The 20,548-nt window shown below is 43.2% G+C and overlaps 1 protein-coding gene across 4 annotated transcripts in view; it reads left to right on the top strand.

The window, feature by feature from the left end:
- SAMD8 (sterile alpha motif domain containing 8) overlaps window positions 1-20,548 on the top strand; it is a 167,832-nt gene that overhangs the window by 1,567 nt on the left and 145,717 nt on the right. Inside the window, exon 2 of one of the 4 annotated variants that reach the window (XM_078642725.1) lies at window positions 7,823-7,943. The exons of the other annotated variants lie outside the window; for them this stretch is intronic. The gene's annotated coding sequence lies outside the window, so the exon portion shown is untranslated. The remainder of the gene's footprint in view (window positions 1-7,822; window positions 7,944-20,548) is intronic. 4 annotated transcript variants of the gene reach the window in all.

Here is a 20,548-nt window from a genome sequence, read left to right as displayed (position 1 = left end):
AATTAAAACCATAATATTTTACACAGCTAGACCAATTTTTTTTTTTTTTTTTACAAATTCATTACATGTAAGCAACTTCTTTCTAGCATTAGATTACATTTTGAAAAATTTTCAGTTAAAAATACGATGGCTAAAAATTATAAGTAGCAGATACTTGCGTGTTGTAATATTTATTACGATCAGCTCCAATGTAATAGCTTTATCAGTTTGTTTAAAGACCATTCGTTTTCCTGCCTTTGTCTATTTTAAAGTGTAAGCGGATTCGTGCAAAATCACCTTGAGACTAAAAAGTAATTAAATAAGTGTCCCTCCTATTTCACCTGTTTCAAAATGCTCTACTGATATGATCATGTACTGTCTTTTAAAGTGCTTTTGTAATAGCATTAAAACCAGGGTACATCTAAAAGTGCAGACGTCACTTTTTGAAATAGTTGATAGATTACTTAATATTCATCCGTCCCTCTGCTGTCAATAACTGATCCGCTTTAAGAATTTTTTAAAATAAAAGCTGCTATTATTTGAGAAGTCTCCTCTTTTATGCGAAAGAGCAAGGCGTGTAGACCAGTTGTGATGCCATGTAAATTAAAAAGTCTTTTCAGTAAGATCTTGTGTTCAGTTAATCATTTGGGACAGATTGATAAAATATGTGTTGGGCTTTCCTCATGTCTTTGAATTAGTCTGCACTTGGTATCCTCTGGTGTCTGTTGTCATTTAGGGATATATTCGAATGTTTGATATATGCCAAATCGTAGGTGAAGTAGCTTATTTTTGTAAAATTATCTTAATAATGTTAAATATTTCTGTGGGCGAGGTTGGTTGTAAGAATCACTTATTGTCCAGGCGTGTCTTCTTTTACTGAGTTCCTCTGTTTGTGCCATGACAACATCCTTATTTGTTTAATTACTTTCTACCTATCTTCTTTCACCTTCATGTTTCCCAGTGCCTTACTCGCCATTAAGTCCAACTCTTAATCTCTTGCCTATATCTCACATGCATCTTTACGAGTTTCATTTTCTCATTTCTTCCAATTTCCTCACGCTATGCAACTTTTATTTTCTCTCCTCGTTCTTTCACTTCTTTGACTTCCATCTCCTTTGGGTTTACCTTTTGAGTGCAACTAGAGCGTGCATTCTGTCACTTGCATTCCTGTTTTTCTTCCACTTCCACCTTTTTATTTGCTCACATTGTTTTCTAGACACCCTCTCGTTGCGTTATTACCCTTCACTCCTCTATTTGCTTTCTCTTTGTTCTCCTCTCCAGTTGTCTCTCGTATCTACAAGTATAATTTCGCCTTCGTTTTTCTCAACTGTTGCTTTCAGTTCCTCCTCTCTTCCTCTTTAATTATCTCATCTGTCTCGCACTTTCAATCCTGTCGTCGTCTAGACATCTGTTATTCTCTCCCTTGTACCTTTTCTACATTATCTCTGTTTTCTCTGCCACTCATTGTCACTAAGGTGTTATCCACTTTCACTATGCATTTTATTCTCTCAAGCCCATCAGTTCCAGTTTCTCTAATTTAGTTATTAATTTCTTTTGCCTAAATCTCTTCCTCTGTTTCATTCCACTGTCCCTCCCATCTCTCGGCTTCCTTCTCGTTGCCTTGAAGTTCACGTTCCCCTCTTGTCTTCTTTCTTTTGCTGCTTTCACCTCTCTCCCACCACAGTCTTTTTACCTTCCGTTTTGTTCCTTCTTTCTTTCTTTTCAACCGCTTGCTTCCGTTCTGCCATTGACTTGAATGACTCAGTCACATATTGGATAAGGCAACATGAGTATTTAAATGTATCCGTTTTTGCAATTGTAAAATATTTACTCTGGGATCCGATAAATTAGTTGTCAAGGTGTGGCAGATGAAAGGGGGTGAAGTCATGAGGAGTGGAGTCTGAAAAGCAGTCTGACAGTCTTATGTATTCATTAAAAAAAATACTGCTAACACATTGAAAACAAGGACAAATGTGACAGTAAATGTGTTCTAGCTTACTCAAATGCTCAGAAAGGGGAAGCATTTTAAAATATCTTACAGGGTTAAGACACCTGCTGCAGAGATATTTGTGTGTGCAACAATTATGATGGGATTATAATAGCAGTAAGATACCCCATGTGGTTAATATAGTTCAGGGATAGTTCTGTGTTTTGGTCAGTCACAGTTTTGACTCGTAAAGAAGCATGGAGAGTTAGTGTGCCTGCTTTAAAGCAAATTGTGTAGCATGAAGATTATAGATTTGTATTTTATGTAGAGAGCGGGCTACTGTTTTTGACACTCAGATAATTCTATCAGTTCAAGTTCATAAGTTGCATTTATTTTACTATAGCACAGTGATCAATTTACTGGCTTGAAGGAACTGCATGCAAACTGTAAGTCATGAGTTTAGATCCTTATTGTTTTTTCCCCCTCAATCTGTTATTATTCTAAGATAGCAAATAAGGATCCCATCGGTAATCAATAAAGTCTTGTTAGTACAAATATCCCCAATCACTGTGTTATGTTTTATATCCAATCTTTTTGTTTCTCCCGGTCATTCACTCTTAACATATAATGTCTACAAGCATGGACGACATGTGCTTCCTACAAATTAAATCCCTCATTGTCTTATGTAATATTTTGTGTGCCTTATTTGACACACTTATGATTTATTGTGTCTGCGTATGATGTAAAACGCTCTGACAACTTACACTGGGATGAATAACACTATAAAAGAATAAAATGAAATTAGCGAGTGCCATTTAAATCATTATTTCTTTAATCATTCTTACACACAGATACGCCTTGCCATTTTACAGTGCATGTACATCTCTAACATAGTGAGATTGAACGAAGTGAAAAGCCTGCCTCCATATCCTAGTTTCTACACAGTATTCGCAAAGTGATAAGCTGTGTGCCTTGGTTTCCCTCCATTGCATTAGTGTCTAGGTGTCTGGCTCAAGAGGATTCGCAGCCTGGATGCTAATTTAACAAAAGCGGTCTGACAGCCCTTTTCTAATCAGGCCTTTGTTTTGTGTAGCTGGAGCTGCAAAGAAGAAATCCTCCTCGCAACCAGTAGGGACTGCTTCGAATGAACAGAAAGTGGACCATGTGTGGGCACTGCTCATTAATTGTGTCCTTGTGTCAGAGAATTACACCTGGACAAATCTGATATATTTTCCTGGGTCAGCGGAATCCCAGTTCTTGCCCAGAAATAGCTGTCAGAACTGAGATCCAGCGGGATCTCCCTACTTTCCAGCATTGAATTTCTGTCTTTCTGTTTCTTTTAGGGTGTGTTCTTCTGCCTCCATTGGAATGCATAAGGCAGCTGAGTAGCACTTTGTTTCCGTAGCATCTGTATTTCACATGTTTTTATCTTCACTTTAGTACAGTAGATTTGTCGTTCGCAAACCCAATATGCATGCCATACAAACATCAAACCTATTTGCTCTGACATTGCTTGTTTTCTTTTGATTTTCCTTTGTGTTCTGTTTTTTTTTTCTTACTTCTGTCGCCTTTTCTTTTCCGTTTTATGGCATCCTTTATTGTTTTGCCCATTGTCCTTCAATTCTCCTTTATTCTCTCCTACGGTTTTTCTCTTCCTAAGCATATCTTTTTTTGTCTTGTCATACTTTTTTCTTTTGCTCACGTTTTCATACGTTTTCTTTTGCTCACGTTTTCATACGTTTCCCCGCCTTTCTGCCTGACCATTTATATATATATATATATATATATATATATATTTTTTACTTTCCTTGGTCCTTTCTCCTTTTCCCTTTTTTTCTTTTTTCCTTTAAATTCCTTCCTTATCCATTTTGTTCACTGTTTTTTTTACTTCCTTCCCTAACTCCCCCCCCCTCTCTGACTAACTTTGTTTTTGCCTTTCTTTCTTTTACTTTAACTACACCCTTCTCACCATTTCTTCTTTCTTTTTTAATCAACCCATCTTAATTTTTTTCTCCCTTCACATATTCTTTCTTTCCTGTCTCTCTCCTGCATGCTCTCCCATTTTACCTCTGGCTCTTATTTTTATTTCCAGGTTGGAATTAAGCCATCCCAAGTTCCTCGTCTGCAGCACCTTTGTGCAGACAAGGTGGCTAATGGATGTGGCAGTGAGACTGAATAGTGAAATGAGTCTTTTGAGAGCTTAAGGAGGTTAGTTGTAAACTGGAGAGGTTGAGATGTAAGATTGAGGGTGGATGGATGCTGGTGAGGGGAGAACATTGCATGGCGTCATTGTTTGAGGAGAGAGACAAGAATTAGAATTTGAAAAAGCCACATCTAGGGATAGGTGAAAACTGTTGGTGGGGAGGTGAATGCTGAAGGTGGTTGGTATCTGGGTGAAGGATGTGATGTCACACCCTACTGGTTACCAGCTTCTAATTAATTTTTCTTACCATACCACTCCTATTTACTGCATCTTCATCCATATTGCAGTTTTTTACATTATCTACTACCATTTGTACATCTGGAAGACCATCACTGCTGCGACAAGTGTCTGGTACTCTGTATGCTTAACCGCAGCACTGCAACAAGTTTTTCCTACAACACCATAATCCCAACTCACTGGCAACTATTGCATTTTAGCCTTTACAATCTTTCACCCTACCACTTTCGCCGTGTTGCACTACCAATTATCATGACAGCACTAGCAATGCCTCCCAACAATATCCCATAGCGGGGATGTTTCCACACACTTTCACGCAAATGAGTCTCTTTACTGCTAGGCATCAATCTTGATGATTCCATCCCCTCGCTCTGTTTGGCCTGCAAATTTTCTGGTATGAGGTAGTCTCAGTCTGTAGTATCACAACAAAGATATCCATGGCCTCCTCACTTTCCTAACCTGCAGGGTTAAATGTGTATTTCTCATACACCAGATTCTTATAGGGAAGCAAGTTTACTTTGCATTCAGAGCTGTCCACAGGCCCGAGTATGGTCTTTGTTTGGACGTTTGTCAATCCCTGTCCCGCCTCCAAATATCTTTACCAGCAAGGTCCTTCATCATAAGGAACACTTGAGCATTATCTTTTCCAACTGAAGCCTTAACGATTGGTCGAATTCATTAGTCCAGCCTCTCCATTTCAGCTTTAGGTTGCTTTTTGGGAGTCCTAAAAGAAATGGGTTAATGGCCTATAGATTGGAACCTGAGCTGATTAGTGGTTTTTATTTTAGCATTTTTTTTAATGTGTGGGACTACACGGTTTGGGGTATCAATACCTTATTGTTGTTAAACCGGTTATGAGTTGACTGTGATCCTTCACCATTCTAAGAGGTCATCACATTTTAATGTGTCAAGAAGTGTTGGTGTTATAAAACTAATTAATTTCAAAACCAATTGGTTCCTTTTATGGTGCTCATTGCTACCTTCAATTGTGATAAGAGAGCACAGTCTCTGTGTTACTCACCCTTTCTCTGTTGCCTTTTTTCTTAATAAAAGCAGCTACAAACACAGCAGAAAAGTTCCTCGTGGTTTTGTGCCAGCCCGCACATAAATGTTTACAAATATAGTTCTCAGGTCTCAGGCATTGGTTAGTCTCTTTGCAAGACTATCAAGACCTTCTGAGACCTTATATGGGCTTTTGTTGCTCCTGAGACTTCTGTGAGCTCTAACTGGGTTAACATCCTTATAGTAATTGATACCTTGTGTGAGCCCCAACTTATAGATAACCACCACAGCATTGTGACACATGTAGCCAGTAGATAAACTGACCTCTGTGTTTGAGTTGGTTTTGTAAGCCATTTGTGTCCGGAAGCTGTTCCGAGTGGATTCCACAAATGCAGGTATACTCTTGCCAGACTCTTTATTAAATTTTCCCTCACCCATATTTGTCCTTGTATTTCTAGGGAGGCACTCTCTCAGCATTGTTGTTTCATTGCTATCCTATTCCTCTTGCTCCTCGCACTCACGTCCATTCTATAGACTGGAAGTTCTGTCCGTATTTGATCTGCAAGGCTGTAGTATTCTATGCTTTGGCTTTCAAGTGACCCTATTGATAAATAATTGACATACATTACGCTGTGAGCTGTACCTGCTCTGTAAATTGTGCTAGGGTACGCACACATTCATTTATATCACATAGCATTCTTAACGTATTCTGCATACGTTACATAGCAGGCTAAGGGACCTATACCAACATCACAAGCAGGCTTTAGATACACTACATTCATTTTCATCACACAGCGAGCTTACAGTACCCAGGAACAGCCATCAGCAGAGTGCTCATAAAAACACCATGTTCCTTCTCTTTACCAGCTGCATTTCCTTTTTTGGTTGCTAAGATGTACTATATTTTTCTGGCAGGAGCACCGAAACTGGTGTAAACAAATCACTCCATTAGTGGCTTCCAGGTTTTCTAATGCTGTATGGCTCTTAAGAAAGTAGTAGTTTTGTTGAGAGCCTTTTGCGTCGTTTCCCATGCACTCTGAATTGGTGATGGTCCAAGATCCGAATGTGCTGACAGTGACCGGCCCAGCTCTCAGTCTTCGTGCATAAGTGTTGTTGTGAGGAGATAGCATTATTTACCACTGTCCATGCCTGTTTATTCTGGAATGTGCTCTCATCATTTTAAGGGGGGGGGGCTGGCTCTCTGCTGAGCTAATACACTGCTCCTGGAGTAGTCAAACATAACGTTCTGTAGTATGCCTCTGCGCAGGGATCCAGATGCAAACCTAATAATTGTGTAGCAGGTGCAGTGGCATCGAGCCCAAGGATGTGAGCGGTACGTGGTACTCCAGTTATAACTGTTTTTACTACCAAACTGGAGATTGAGGATAGTTTCCTTGCTTGTATTCTGGCCAAAGTCACCCTTGCTACACCATCACAGGGTTCTCGGAGTCTCTTCTACCATCAGGCTCCACCCAGAACAGAGACTTGAATACATCATGTACTCCACGAAGTGATTGTTGCTAGACTGCCTGTGTATCTCAGCAAATATGCAAGGCTTTGTCCCAAACGGAGTACCAGCAATTACTCCGTCTTTAAACGTTTGTTGACATTTTATGGTTACGTAGACCTCTGTTGCTTGATCCATTTAATCTTGAATATCTGGTGCCCTGCGAGCTTGAGACAGACTTTCTTACAGCCTTACAGCACTTAATGCCTACCTGCTTTCTTCCCCAGAACTCTTCTTCTAATATAGCACCAATCTACTTTTATGCTCCCTTCATCTCTTACACAGCGCATAAAGCACTCATCTGACACCACTGAGGAAACTTAGTATACTTTTTTTACCTAATGAGTGCAGAGTCCTTCATAAGGACTATAGCTACTACAGCTAGATGGCAACTACTGAATATCAGCAGAATCCACCCCACATCTGCTGCCAAATTGCCAGAACGTTGATCAATTCACCAGTTCTCAGCAAGCCTGACTACTGAAATAATTTATAAGTAAGTTTTTCCCTCTGCATTTTTTCTACGCACTGGGTAAGGTTACGCATTTCACTACTAGAAATCTCTGTAATCTAAATGACTATCTTCTAAAAACAAGGTCCTGCATAAACTACTTGCCCCTGTCTTCAAAATTATGAACAAATTATCTTCTAATTCCATAGTCGAAATCCACCTCTGATACCTATGTCCTTGCAGCCTTCACTATGAAAAGAAAAATATTTTAGCGACACCCAAACATCCTTTAGTGGCCTCAAAGTTGCTGTCTTTTGTCTTGTTTAGTCCCAACACTAGACTCCCCATATTTTTCCCCACCTCCATGTTTTTAGATTGCTTTAAAATGCCTTACTGATCCTTTAATTCAATACTGTTTTTTATCCTTGTTCTCCCCACAGCTAAGTTCCTTTGTCGATGATGTCTTTATTTAAACATACCTATTATGATTCAACTCAGTTGTTTTTTCTTTTTTAGGAAAGCAACATTAACTCTCACCTACATCCAGTGGCCGGTGGGGTAACACAAGGGATCGTTGAAGCAGAAAGGAGGGGCCACTAGAGAGGGACGCATAATCTTCGGTAGTGTCCATAACCGGGTTAGTCTTTGATGGTGTCAATGTATATCAAGAACAAAGTTATGTGGATTGGTCTTTGAGGAATCAGTCTGGGTTTTGCCTGTATTGGAGTGGGCTGCAGTGTTAGGGTATGTTAATCAACGACTCATAAATACTTTGGGCTTGAGAGTTCTCTGAACTCTTGTGCTAAGAATTGAATGCATATTCCCCACAATTTATGAAAGTGTGATAGTTTGATTTCACTGGATGCTGTAAATCTTTCCATGACAAGTAGGTCACACGGTTTGTGGAGCCAGTCAGTATAAGTTGGTGTGGTGTCTGTGCCCCACTTAAACAGGATGACTTGTTTGCCATGCAGAGTGTTAAAGTGATGGTCTTTCATTTTGTAGAGTGAAGGGGGTAGATCAGTGCGCTGGGAAGTCCCAGAATCGTATTACTAGGAAGGTTGGGGATGTTTGTTCCATATATCTTGTTAATATCCTTCAGTACCATATCCTGATATCTTTGGAGTTTTTCCAAACTGAGATCAGTAGTAAAGGTGGCCCCATATATACTGAAGTCCTTTGTCACGCAAGGAAGTGGTAGCGCCCCTGAGGGAACAGCGTTGCTGCAAGGTGATTGGAGAGAGGTCCTGGCACAACAAAATGTTGGTGCTTCCAAACGTGATTGAATTCTGGTCTCGCATCGCTGACATTGTGGCTTGAAAACTCCACTCACTATGGCGAGCCAGATTTAATCAGGACGAGCTATATTTTGGGCCTACTCGCCCTTTCTGACAACAGGTTTTCTGCTTGCTCACTAACTGAATGAGCAATAAAGATGCGTTTAAATCTTATCTTGTCACATTTGCTCGGCTTTCAGAGACCAGGGTCAAGTCAGTTTGTCTATCTACGTTTACTTTTCTTTCTGTGACTGAAGTTAGAGGATTTTGTAAAGTGCACTGTGTGACCGTCGCGTTGAGACCATTTCACAGGTCAAGTACATTTCAGTTAGGTAGAGTAGATTATTCAAGTTACTAGACCTGCAGGTCTAGGAACATTTTAATGATTTTTCTAGCCCTGGACATGATGGCTTCTTTCTGCTGATAGTGGTGCACACATGTTAGGATGTCTTGTGGCATACCACACGCTGTGTGTGCAGTCTGGGACAATGTCTTGATCTGTGCAGAAATGACAGAAGAGGCAAATTACTTAGTTCTTCACGTTGCCAATGTTTGCCTGGAGGGAGACCCCGCTTAAATCCAATGTTGGAGAGGCAGAACTGGTTTCCAGGTCTTCCAAGTGGAGCTACAGGGCCTTGGCTTCCTCCGTCTTGTCCCTGGCTTTCTGCAGGGATGCCACCTTCTTGTATGTCTTTTTTGATGTTTGTCGGGACTTCTTCCAGGAGGGCGGCTATGTTGGTCTGAAGCCCACCGAAAATGGTCTCTCTAAAGGAAGGGGTGATTGGGGCCACTTCCTCTGGTCGACCCTAGTCTTGTGGTGGTTGACTTATTCGTGTCCCAGGCGTGGGGTAGCTTGGCTTTTTTACTGGCGTCGTGGTGAGAATGTCTCTCAGCATGAAGTCATTCTTGGATCGACCAGTTGCCATTTAAGTGTCTGGCACCAGTGTTGTGCTTTGGGGTATTTGCAGCTCAAAGGGGGATTTCCCCCATTTACTTGTGCTTTTACCAGTTGACATGGGCCTCAACTGGTGGCCTGCCGGAGCAGCTTCTATCCTGAGGTCATTAGACTCGTGTCAGTCCAGAAGAGTGGAAGATTTCCCCACTGCATAGCAGAGTATAGTCTGTTGTGTTGCCCAAGGCTGCACCAGTAGGTAATTGGGCACTAGATGTGCAGGGCTGCACCACTGGGTGTGGCGGGTGAGCTGCACGGCACCGTATGTTACAGTGAAGTTGCCCTGGGCTCTCACGGTCGCTATGTCCGTGCGTAGTGGCCGGGAGATCCAGGCATGGTTGTGCCGCTCACCGGATCACTCCTTTGGGGCTCAGCTGGGGGCACCTCCTTCAGTCACCCGCAGAGCTCTTCCCAGAAGCCCAGGTGCATCAACACAGAAGAACCTCTTTCGGCATCGCAGGTCCCGGCTGGTGTCAGGTGGAGATGGACTTCACTGCACTGGTGCACTGCTGAGGCCCGGCGGGTGTCCATTGAGTGGTGAGGGAGTGCCCCCCGGGAGCAGGTGGGAGTACTTGTGATCTGGCCCTTTTCAGTCTCCAGTTACGAAATGGAGACAAGTGAAAGATGTAGATATGAAAAAGAACCTGCAAGAGTGAGATAAAAGATTAGTTAGTGTCTGGTGGTGGATAAGAGGCATGATGTGGAATTAAGATTAGATTTATTTATTTATTTATTTATTTTTTGACATTTATAAAGCGCAACATTTACCCGAAGGTGTCTTGGCGCTGATTAATTTGCCAGCTCGGAGTTATTAAACTAAGTTGCTCTGACCTCTGCCCCATACCATGAAACTTATTTATTGAACAACCAGGTTTTCAATTTTTTGCGAAATTGGAGCAATGTGGGACATGATCTGATGTCCTGAGGTAGAGTATTCCAGAGTTTGGAAGCTGCTACCACAAAACGTCGATCTCCCCACATGACTGTCCTGGTGCGAGGCACCGATAGTTGGTTGCTATTGGCGGAACGCAGCTGACGTGTAGGTTGGTAAGGACGTAGATGGTCTATTAAGAACTGCGGACCCTGTTTATTAAGTGCTTTGTAAACTATGCACTGTGATTTAAATCTGGCTCTGTTCTGAATCGTCAGTCAGTGTAGTTTTCTTATTGCGTCTGAAAGAGGTGCAAACTTAGGGATTCCAAGGAGCAGGCGGGCTGCCGCATTTTGTATGGTCTGCAATTTTTTTAGCACTCTGACTTGTGAGTTAATGAAGAGCCCATTACAATAGTCCAATGATGTCAGGACTAGTGAGCTCACCAGTGTTTTAATGGCAGTTGTTGGGAGGTAAAGGCTTATTTTCCGAATCATGCGTAGTTTGTGATGGGCTGTGAAAGCTACTTTGATGGCATGATCCATGAAGTTTAAACGATCATCAAAGATTACTCCTAGGTTTCTTACTTTGGTCACCGGTTTAGGAGGGGCACCGAACGTCTGGGGCCACCAAGAGGAGGGCCAGTCCGGTGAAAGTTGTCCAAAGATCATTACCTCAGTTTTTTCTGAGTTGAGTTTTAGGCAATTTTCGGCCATCCACTCACCTATCTCAGTCAGTCCTCTCTGAAATCGTTCGGCGACCTCTTCTCCGTCACCTCTTATTGCCATAACCAATTGAGTGTCGTCCGCGTAGGAAGTTAGGCTCATCCCATGTGCCTTGATGACATTGGCCAGGTCCGACACATAGATATTAAAAAGTGTCGGACTTAGGGATGAGCCTTGAGGTACACCACACGGCTGTGACAACTTGACAGATTGGTTGGGTCCAAGAGTGACGGCCTGCGTTCTCTCAGTGAGAAATGAAGCGAGGAGATCTCTTGCTGTAGAGGAGATGCCCATCTTCCCGACACGGTCGACCAAGATGCTATGGTCGACCGTGTCGAAGGCCGCTGAAAGGTCCGACAATACCAGGACTGCTGTCCCGCCCTGATCTCTTATTAGTCTAACATCATCTGATGCTTTGATAAGGGCGGTTTCGGTCCCATGGTATTTCCGAAAACCGTACTGGGTGTCATCTAGCATTTTGTGTGTCTCTATATACTCAGATAATTGTATGTTCATGGCCTTTTCCACCACTTTGGCCATGAACGGTGTTGGTGATGGTGTTGGTATTTGACGCCCAGCATTAATTAGTGCAGGCTGGGGGCTTCTGAGCAACACTTTGGGCCTGCAACTTCTAATTTTACAAATCAAGCACTGAATGCTTTGCATCGCTCCATACAACCACCAGAAATAACACTTTCATGTTGGTTATTCACCAACTACTTTATTTCTTTGAGCTGTTTACTGCACAGAAAGTGTTACCATATTTGGTGTGTATTGCTGGAATGTTCATGCTTTTTGTTCTTCCAGTGCATTTAAACTTTTTTTTTTTAGGATAGGACAATACATTAGGTATATCTATTCTTTCAATCTGAAAATTAGCTTACTCAGTTCTATATGTTAAATCTAATTTGTAAAGCTGGTGTCAGAGGAGAGAAAGGGTTTGACTTCAGTCTTAAGAATCTTTAGATGGGTAGGAGTACATCACCAAAAATACATGCAAAATTTGTCTAAACCACTGCAACGAAGTACATGATTTGAAAATTCATCTGTATTCTATTAAAAAAGAACTTAAATGTAAGGAAAGTGAAGCACTCACTTAGATGTTAATATTAATGGCCTTCCCCCCAATTGAACACATTATTTCAAAAGAAACCATCTGCCGCAAGAGGCAATAAAATAGATGAACAAGTCAATATAAGACCATAGAAGGTGACATCAACATTGCTGTCTGATTGCAGACTGACCATGCAAATTTTAATTTTCTTATAATTAACTAATTAATTTAAACTAGAAAGCAGATGAAATTGGAAAAATACAGTTTCTCATGTCATTCATGTTCATACTACGCTAATGCAGCGCTTCTTTTCTTTCCGAACCAAGAACATACATGGGTTTGGAGCCCACCCATTGCCTACCAATCTGTCACTCTCATTTGCCTGCTTCATATTCATGTCCCCTGTTGTCAATCTTGTGTTTGTCCCTCCGATGGAGCATAGCCTCGTTTAGTTGGCTAGATTCCATGCTTCCACTGCTGGCTTTTCAAGCACTATGTTTTTCTTTTTGGTTAAGCACTCCATGAAAGTGCATGTATTTTACAGCTTTCTCCCTTGTGTGCTGCACTGTGTTGCTCTCTATCTCCCATTTGCTTCGCCCTGCAATAATCCATGTTGCGCTAGCTCTTGTGTCCTCTCCCCTCTGTTGATTTCCTGTCTGTGTGCTTCGATCCCACCTGCTCGGTGTTACTTTCTCTCCTGTTGCCTCTCCTCCCTAACCCTGCCCTCAGTGTTGCTTCTGTCGCCCGCCCCCGTGTGTTTATTCCCCTGTCCGTGTTTCCTTTGTTTTTTCTCCCTCACCCCCTGCTTTTTTTCACCCACTCCCTCTATCTTGCTCCACACTTCAAAAACAGCTTTCACACATTTTTATTTCCAACTTGGATTGGCAAAAAAAGCTGTGTCATTTTGTAGCCATGTGCCTGTGTGGTATTCCCTGGGCTTTTTTGTTGTTGTCTTGTTCAGCCATGCTGGAGAGCATTGGGGATGATGTGCAGCATGGCTAAAAACCATTGACACATTTAGATCCTTCACTCTTTCAAGAGAGCGTCGGGCTTACGCCGCAACCCAGCCAAATCCATTGTGGTGCCCCTCCAGGCTTCAAGAGAATGCGTGGATTGGCAAACAACCAACTCCTAAGTAGGCTCTCGTTCAAATACCACTGATTCCGGGTAGCGCTTCTTCCGGAGCTGACCTGATCCCTCAGTGTCAACCCGCTCCATAAACATACAAAGGACGACCTTCGTCGATGGCAAACACTTCAACTTAACCCATCCGGTAGGGTTGCTCTCTTCAAAATGATGGTTGTGCCCCATCTCTGGTATGTTATTCAAAATCTCTTACTCTTGCACTGCCAACGGGCCACGTATGAAGTATGAAGGGCGTATGGGGATGACAAACCCCTTCTTGTATTATTTGCCCACCCGCCTTCTCGTGATCCATGATTGGGTTAATGGTGGTTGGTCGGATCTGGCTTATCGACTGGAACTGTAGATCCTTGGGTTCTCTCAGGTCCAGGCCATGCTTTATGGGTCCCCAATTCCTCACACTTTACCAGCAGTTACCCGTACGACTCTCCGGGCATGGTGCTCCGCGCTGCGACACATTCACTGAGACACTAAAATCACACTACAAACACCTCTGCAGCCTGGCACATGGTTGCGGGAGGTCGGGACATTAATGTGCTTTCAGAAATGGGATCTGATTGGCATAACTTGCCTGGGAGACGTATGGAGGGGAGAGAATTTGTCCTCCTTTCGAGACCTGCAACAAACATACTCCTTACACTCTACTCAGTTCTTCAAGTACCTCCAATTGCGACACGCCCTAGCCCTCCACATTCCTAACCACACGGCAATCTCTGAATTTAGTCTGCTGGAGGCCAAACTTCTGATTGGGAATTTAAGGAAGGGGTGAATATTCCATATTTACCGATCTCTAATAAACCATACCCCATCCACATTAGAACCTCTCCGGGCCCGCTGGACCTAATGGATAGGCACTCTGGAGGAGGAGGACTGGAGGGATGCTTTGATGGCCCCTAGGACGCTCACTATATCGGCCAGGCTCCGCCTCATCCAAATCTACTATCTTCACTGCGCATATCGTACCCCGGTGCGACTGCACAAAGTGGGATTCATCCCAACCCCACAATGTCCGCGCTGTGGGACATGGTCTGGTCCGGCATCAATCAATCAAGAATTTGAAGCGCGCACCACTTACTCGTGAGGGTCTCAAGGCGCTGGGGGGAAAAAGGGGGAGGAGCGCTACTGGTCGAACAGCCATGTCTTGAGTAGCCTCCTGAAGGTCAGCAGGTCTTGGGTCTGTCGTAGGCTCAATGGGAGGGTGTTCCAGGTCTTGGCGGCGAGGTGGGAGAAGGATCTGCCGCCGGTGGTTGTTCTTCGGATGCGAGGGACGGTGGCGAGGGCGAGGTTGGCGGACCGGAGCTGGGGCTTGGGGATGTAGAAGAAGAGTAGTCTGTTGAGGTAGGCTGGGCCGGTCTTTTGGAGTGCCTTGTGTGCATGGATGAGGAGCTTGAAGGAAATCCTCTTGTTGACGGGGAGCCAGTGCAGGTTTCTCAGGTGGGGGGTGATGTGGCTGTGGCGTGGTACGTCGAGGATCAGGCGTGCAGAGGCGTTTTGAATGCGTTGCAGTCGTTTGATGAGCTTGGCCGGGACTCCCGCGTACAGGGCATCGTCTTCTCTAAATACTGGCCATCGATTGTGTCGGAACTGAGTGACATACTGGGATGGGGAGTCCATCTTAGTCCTCTTGCCCTTCTCCTGGGGGTGATGGAAGGGATGGATGGCTCCCGTGCTGATAAATTGTTTCTAGGAACTGCCATTTTAATAGCCAAAAGAGACATTGCAGTGGCCTGGAAGGACTCGGCATCTCCCTCTATCACAAAATGACGAAGGGGTGTGAAGTGGTGCTCCATTCAAGAAAAAGCTGTACACGAAGCAAGAGGTTGTCCGGCTAAGCATGAGCGTGTATGGGGCAAGTGGATGGGATCGCTGGGTTGGATATCCACAACAATGCTGGGCTCTTCTTCGAAATGACCTGATGGGGGAGAGGGGGGGGGCTGTAAACACATTGAAATGTTTATATGTCACAGTGATGTAATGTTCACTTTGTTGCTCAAAATACCAATAAAATAGTTTATCCCAAAAAAAAAACATTGACAAGCCCAATAAGTCTCAACGGTGAGGCCTTTTGGCTTTACCAATGCTAATTCCAAAATGCTGCTTGCCTTTTTTCCATCTACAAAATTATATAGAGATTGGAGAAAGAGTACAGTGTTGCCACTTGTCTGTATTTCATCATTCATTTGAGCCCCTGAGTAGTGCCAGAGCAAGGCCTGAGCCTGGCTTTTTTCAGATGTTAGTGCTGTACTATGGCCCAGTTCTCTGTGTGAGTTGAGGCTCAAATGCTATCATGGAACTAAGCCCAACATCAGCCCCTGCAAGGGTTGATAGGGTTTCCTACTTAAATACTTATTTAATTAAGTCCAATAAATGCTCGTAAGTGAACGTACGTCCATCCAGTCTCTTACGCCTTACAGAATTGCTTTGCAACAGATATGTGAATAGAACTAATGTGCAGTGGATCTTTATGTTCCTTTATCCCAGTATAAGTTAGGTTGTTTACTGTGAAGAAGGGCTTGTTACCATAAAGTTGTGAAGAGCCCTTTCTCTTAATCTGTCTGTAAAAACCAGTGCCATTTATTATTATAATTTACTCACAGGTTTGTGATGTCTAGGCCCGTGAGGTAGTAAAACACACAGCATCTGAGTTCACTGCAGTGCTGCCAACACTCGTCACTCGGCCAAATGTTGACACCCTTTTATTCGCTCAACTGGGCTATCTCTGAGTCATCCAAATGAGCCCCAAACAATGGGTGCAACTTAATACGCACCACCACTGTCTGACAAAGCAGGTATTTCACTTGCACAAAAAGCACTACGTTCAACTAAAAAAAATGCTCATCAACTCCTAATAACATTCACAGCATTAGCAATCCCATCTTTTTTCAAAGTCACTATATCTGGTGGAAGGCACTGGATGATTTCTAGGACCAAAATGAGAGTGGACCTGTTGTGATTGGTTTGCTGAAATTTCCACAACTACTGATAGAGAAGATAGCTTTTCCAGTTGGCTCAGTGACATCCCCTGCTGATGCTTCTCCATCATTGTTTATGGTCTCTCTCGCTATCTTTCTCTTTCTATCAATCTCTGTATCTTTATCTCAATCGCTCTCATAGTCTCTACTCAGGCCGGGGTAAACACTGCTAGCCAACCAAGTCCTTCCAGGACAGCCCACTAAATGCTCATCTGTGCCATGGTTGTCGATTCTGATCCATGAAATTGCTTTAAGAATTAAACATTTCTTGTGATCTCTTCACTGCCATGGTGGGCCATCAACATGGTACCCTAAACATTCACTACCTTCCACAGGGATGATTCGAATGTGCAGCCTAAACTTACTGCCTGGTTTGTGATCATACACCAACACCATAACTTTCGCCTTCAAATCAGATCTTGGCTCTGCAACGATGATTCACAGCACTGTTTTGCCTTCTTGGATTGCTCAGTGTCAATTCCTTATCAGGCTCTTCAGGTACCCAGTATGTGTGATGAGGATGGCATCCAGAACCACTCAAGGAACTGACCACTAGTCTAATGGGGCATCTGCTGATGATCTCTGGCAAACGAGTATATCGCCCACTCGCTATAGTGGTGGTTGGCATGTACATTGTGGATGGTCTTTGATATTGTCTGCATAATTAGCTCCACTTCTCCGCTGGCCTCCAGCCACTGGGTAACTCAATGTGTTTTATGCCCAAGGACTCGAAATTGTTGGTTATTTCTACTCCATTAGAAGAGCACCCATTGTTTGGCCTCCTGCAACACTCCATGAGTGGCGATTTTCATTTCAAGCTGTGGGATCACCTCATTGGCAGAGAAACTGCCTATGACCTGCACTACGGGGTACTTGGAATAGTCACTAGCTAATACCAACATACCACATATTTGCCTTCTGGAAGATTACCAAAGTCTGCACTTGCCCTCACCCAGGGTGCACATGGATCCCTTCTGTGATGAGAGGAACCAGAGGTTAAGGGTTCCCAGCTGCTTGGTAGATCGGGCATACCTTGATTACACCCTCAACCATCTCATCCAACTTTGGAAACCAGAGTTTAGTCTGGATCTAACTTTTCATCTTCACCATCCCCTAGTGCCCTGCATAAGCCATCCTGACCACTTGCATGGTGAGAGTTTCGGGATTTACCAGTCGATGTACCCAAAGGAAGCGTCATTCCTCTGATTCGGTTAGCTTTTGTCTCATGATGTAGGGCATGACTAGGATTTGGTTGGGTGTGTAACATGAGATTTTAGAGTGCCTCAGTTCCCTGTTCGCATTGTATTTTGGCTCAATTGTATGCAGTTTTTTCCTCCCTAGCCCTCTGAACGCCCTCTAGAGATATTGGTAGTGGTTAAAACCTCTCAAACACTAATTTTACATACTTTTCTGTCTCTTTAGCTTGGATGTCTTCCTTTGCAATGACAGTCCCCAGTCAAATGGGTTTTGGGGCCCCTGTTTATACTTGACCACAAATAATTGTTTTGCACCTGCAGCTCCCATTTCTCAATCATGGGAGGTTGCTTTGAAGCAGATCCTTGAAAGAGCTGGATTAATTGCTTGTGGTCTGTGTGCAAAACACACAAATCCCCATACACATACAAAGGATGGTGACCGCTTCCATCTCAATTTGTGAGAATCTTTGCTGATTGGTGTGAGGGCTCGGCTGGCATAGTCATTTGGGGCCCACTCACCAAAGCATTGTCTTTGGGACTAGTTCAGTGGAGCTTGCATCCATAAAAAGCTTTGTCCTTTTGGATTAATTGAAGTACACCCGAGTAGTGCTGGCAGAGAGGGCTTCTTTAGTGTTCTGGAGGACAGGTCATCGGCTTCTTCCCACGCCTATGAAGTCTCTGCTTTGGCGAGCTCTCTCATGGGAGCGATTAAGGGATTTCAATTTTTGGGGGGGATTTTTAATAAACCTTCCACAGTAATTGACCATGCTCAAGAAACTGCGCACATTGATCACAAAGGATGAGGGGGAGCCAGCTTGTTGTCCCTCACTTTGGCAGGGTCAGGAGCTACCTTTTTGGCTGAGAACGAGTAGTTAAGAAACTGATCCTCTACTGCAAGAATTCACACTTGTCATTTGCTGCATGGTGACATACTCTCAGCCTGTGAACCCCTTGCGGTTTCTAGCCTGGCCCTGACAGCACCTTGCCAGTTGTGTTTTGGAAATTCTCTGCAGCACTTGGATTCCAAATGTCTGCCTTTTGTACCGTCATAGGCCCACGTGGGAGGAGAAAGTGGCAATGTATTGGGATTCAAGGTCCAGAGTGACTGGTGGTTACCACACCTGAGGTCCATTTCGGAGCACCACTAAGACTCACTCAGTTCACCCATTATTTCATCAGCCGTTGGGATGATGTTCCCTCTCATTTGACTGCCAGGTTCGAGTGGTGCCTATCTATACAGAAACGTACTTATCTAGCTGCTCGAGTTTACTGGTCATGACGATTGGTGACTCAGGAAATCTATCTTTTGAATGATGTCAGCTTCTCCTAGTTTCTTCATTGCCGCCTTTACCTTCGGGGAAAGGTGAAAAGCATGTCAGCAGATGGAGCGGCCAATGTGCAGGTGCACCGTCTCTTTCTCTATCGCTTAGACTAGCTCACAAAATTCTTTCAGAAGAGTGACCGCTTTGAAGGCTCCAATTAATGAAATGGCCCACTGAAAGCCCACCCTGAACTTTGCAGGTTCCTTCAACCACTCATGGTTAAGGTATCAGCCTCTCCCCTACTGAGGGAGAAAATACTGCTGGCATAAGGGGCATGTGCGTTTCAGAGCAAGCATTGGCGAATTCTATAGACGTAGCTGTCATTTTCAAAAAAGTTATTGCTTTCTGTATACATTGCATCTATGAACTAAAGTTAGTTGTGAGAAGTGTTTACACAGAGATGTAAAATAGCCCTACCAAAACACTATGGCTACGCGTTGTATGTTCTGAATATTTTTTATAAGAAACCATTGCAGTGACTTTATCCAAATGAGATCAACTTATTGAATTTTGCACTGAAAAGGACGCAGACTCTCATCCACCAACCCTGGTGGCATGCTTCATCACTACCCTAAGCTTTCCCTTAGAATGATATATAGCAGAGGTAGGTCTCCAAACTTTTACATGCTGTAACCTCCCCTTGAGTAAAACATTTTCCAGTCGCCCCCATCCCCTACAAAACTCTAGTGTCAAGATTGAGGGAAAGGCGGAGGTAAGATAAGGTGTCGCTTATGAAATCCTTTTAAGGGTGCCATTTATTTAGCCCAAAACAAGATTTGGAATTTACAATTGCTGCGATGCATCAGGAGAGAAGAAATATTGAACAAAAATATTTAGTCATGCTTTATTTTATATAAGCAAAATATAAAGACCATTTTTAAAAATAGGATGATGCATAACAGTCCATATCTTTAAAATTACTATTAATGAGATTGAATGATTTTACTTGAGTTCTCACAGCAGTAGTGAGGAAAACCATGAGCAATAAACCCATTAAAATGCACAGTTGACAACATTCAAAATCTGCCTACTCGGGAGGAGGGGGGTTATGAGAGATTGCTGTATCTCAGAGGTGCCAAGAATAATTACTTGTTTTTTATTTAGCACTTCATATTAACTTCAATAATCCTCCTGCTCCTCCTCTTTATTCTTGAGTTTCTGTTTTTAGTGCCGGGACACCCCTCCTGGGGTAGCTGTGCGCTGTATAAGCTACTTAAATAAAATAAATAAATAACTTCTGTGTTTGATCTGTAAATAAGTGGTGCTGCTGTTAATCAAGTAGTAATGTGCTTATTGCTCTTGAAAGAATGCGAGTCTAAGTTATCGATGCCATGATTTAGAAGCATAAGACACAATTGATGGACGGAATGAAGAACAAATCAAAACATTCACCCCCAGTCAAGAGATATGTAAAGAGTGTAACTATTCACAGTGTGAGTCGAAATTGTTATGTTAATTTGGATTTGTTGAGCGCTTACTACCAATTGTCTCTAAGCGCTATGAGAAGACGGGCGATAGCACCAGAAAAGCAGGCCGATTATGTCCAAGCTTCTGTAAATAGAATGATTTTCAGTTGTTTTCTGAAGGGAAGAAGGTGGCTTTCCACACGGAGGTGGCTCGGCAGCATGTTACAGAGGGTGGGTAGGAGGCTAGAGGAGGCTCGTCCTCCTTTGGTGACGTAGTTGAAGCGTGGGCATTTTAAAAGGTCATCTGTGGAAGACCTTAGTGAG

The sequence above is a fragment of the Lissotriton helveticus genome, chromosome 5_1 (assembly GCF_964261635.1).
Source record: "Lissotriton helveticus chromosome 5_1, aLisHel1.1, whole genome shotgun sequence".
Classification (NCBI taxonomy): domain Eukaryota; kingdom Metazoa; phylum Chordata; class Amphibia; order Caudata; family Salamandridae; genus Lissotriton; species Lissotriton helveticus.
The sequence above is the reverse complement of the archived record's forward strand: the minus strand, read 5'-3'. Positions and strand labels throughout refer to the sequence as shown.